This window comes from Lipotes vexillifer, unplaced genomic scaffold (genome assembly GCF_000442215.2).
Source record: "Lipotes vexillifer unplaced genomic scaffold, Lipotes_vexillifer_v1.1 scaffold418, whole genome shotgun sequence".
In the NCBI taxonomy this organism is placed as follows: domain Eukaryota; kingdom Metazoa; phylum Chordata; class Mammalia; order Artiodactyla; family Lipotidae; genus Lipotes; species Lipotes vexillifer.
This window is the reverse complement of record NW_006798629.1, coordinates 6,882,720-6,885,533: the sequence shown is the minus strand read 5'-3', so window position 1 is coordinate 6,885,533 and position 2,814 is coordinate 6,882,720.

Sequence of the window (2,814 nt, the reverse complement as noted above, 5' to 3'; positions counted from 1 at the left end):
GGATATATTGGGCCAATATCTTAATCTATCTGTGTCTCAGTTTTCTTATCACTAAAATGAGGATAGTAAGAGCCCTGATCTTGTAGGATGATTGACAAGTTTGAATGAGTTAACATAGGCAAAGCATTAGAATGATGCCTGGCATATAATAAGTGCTACATAGGTGTTTTCTATCATATTATCCTAAAACTCAAATACTGTGGAGTAAAAGTCACACCAGCCACATTTACAGGGCGCCCTGATGAACTTCGTCCTTGGGAACAATTTTTACCCCTCTGCACAGGTGTTTCACTTTTGACTGTTTCTAACTTTGTTCTTCAGCAGAAAGTTGGGTTCTGAGATTAAATCTTATTTTATAAAGCTGATCTGGGAGGGAGTGAGGGTTGAGGTTGGGAGAGAGATTTGGACAAAGTTTGCAGGAATTTGACTTAATTGAAGAATGATATCATATTTATAGAAAATTTGAAAGTTTTCTCCTAAGAATAGGAATGAAACAAGATTGTCTGCTATTACTGCTTATATTCAACACCATTATAGATGTCATATTTGAGGCAATTTAACAAGAAAAAGAAATAAATCTTATAAGACTTGGGAAGAAGTAAAGTTATCACAATTTGAACTATTTAAAAAAAAGAACTGAGGAATGAAATAAGAATATGATTTTATAGATAGATAGATCCTCTATATTCAGCTGTTTTGATGATTCATTTCTTTATTTCACAAATTATCTGTGCACTGAATTTATTTTTTAACCTTATATGTTGCACACACACACACACACACACACAGAAATGCACACAGACATGCTCTAAGGTATTAACAGAAAATCTAAAAAAAAAAAGTAAGCCTAAAAAGAAAAGAAATATCACCCATAACTACAATCCACCACCCAGAAATAACTTCAGGGGTCCCTTTTAAAAAGGAAGGTGCACCTTGCTTTTCTCTCTGAAGGTTGTTTTCCTTCTACTGTGTTTGGCTATGGTGGAAGATGAGCTGGGTGCACCCAAGAAAGAAGAGCTGGGCCCAGTGGGCAGAGATGAAGAAATATCGTGGCCACATGACCCACCACTTGCTGAGCTCATCTCTCTGATCTACATTAAGCAGGTCACAGGCAGGGTTTTCTTGGCAGGTCTTTTCTGAATCCAAAAGCTAAAAGCTGTACTTTGAGCAAATTTTAGCCTCTGGTCCCAGATTCTAACCACAAAACCTGGAGATGTCAGCCCCTCTGCAAAGCTCATTCAAAAGCTGGAATGAATGAGCTGATTGCTGGATGAAAGAGGAAGATCTCTGCTTCCCCATCTATCCAAGCAGAGCTTGGACCAGCATTCAGGCTACTGGGCACATTTACAGCCGAAGGACACTGATCCAGCCACACTCCTTGCCCCCGGGACTGTGTTCTCCCTGAATGGCTTCCATATTTCTACTTTGGAGAAAGTCAGGTCTCTCAGTTAAAGCCTTAGACACCAGCACTTGAAGGTAGGTGATAATTTGGAAGATGAGTCCAGGAAGCAGGAGGGAGGGAGTGGAGAGAGCCAGGTATGAGTCTGTGTCATTAGATCCATCGCTGCTGCTGTGAGCTACGGGGGCTGGACCCCCTGCAACCTCCCAAGAAGCGGGAGAAGTGTGCCTCCTGGAATCGTCCCCCTAAAAGATGAGAGGCCAGGACAATTACCTGTTCCCTGTTGGTTGAGGGCGACTCCCAAGGCATCAACTTCAGGCCAAGCTTACTAGAAGGCCTGAAGGATTCCCTTTAGCATTAGAGAAAGCCCTGCGTTAGAACGTGGGAAGACACGGTATACACACTTGAGGGGCAGGTCGCTAGGGGGGTGGGTCCAGACTCTCCAGAACTCTCCACCACGGCTGCCGCTGAAGTCAGAGGTGGCCCAAGGGTGCGTGACCTGGGGGCCAGCAGTGCCTGCTCAGCACAGAATGAGCTGGCTGCACCCCACCTGGTTCCATACTTCCAGACGCCTGGCTTCAGGCCCATTTCACAGACAGAACAATCAAGACTTAGAGATTTTGAACGGCTGCAATTTTGCACCCCCTGGAAGTGGGAGAAAAGCAATGAACCTGTGTCTCCTGCTGCCTGACCCACTCTTCCTTCAGCCCCCAAGCCCATTCACAGTAGGAAAAAACTGGGATCTTCCTCTCTGTTCTTTTCTGCTAAAATGTTCCCCCACCTGGCAGCCTGGAGCACACTGACTCTTCTGCTGGGGCCTCTGGTCCTGTCAAGAGGCAGTGTATGTAACCTGAGTTAAACACATGAGCTCTGGGTTCCTGGCTCATCCCAGCTGTTTGACCTTCAGCTGGTTACCCTGACTCTCTGTGTCTCAGGTTCCTCAGCTGTAAAATGGGATAATTATTGTACCCAATTCATAGCACTGATTGAGGATTAAATGAATTAATACTTGTAAAGCACTTCAAAGGCAGCACTCAATAAATTCATTCAGCACTCACTCAACAGTATTATTGAGCAACTACTTTATTTTAGATACTGTTCTAAATTCTGAAGATGCTGCAGCAAGTGAACAAAGTCTCTTCTCACCCATTTCCTACACCAGCAATTCTCATTACTCTGGATGAAATGGGCGCCATTAGGGGCAGAGAAGTAACTTAGATCACTCTGTGAGGTGGGAAATAGACTATTCCAGAGCAAAGATGGGAGAAGGGTAACCGTTGAAGAGGCTATAAATATCGGTTTTATAGAAGTATTATTGCAGGGAGGGGCTCCCATAATAAACCTGGTGCCGCCCTGCCTGGAGGGACACACAGCCCAGACGTGCAGCACTTACAAAAAACTCTTCTGCATCCTGT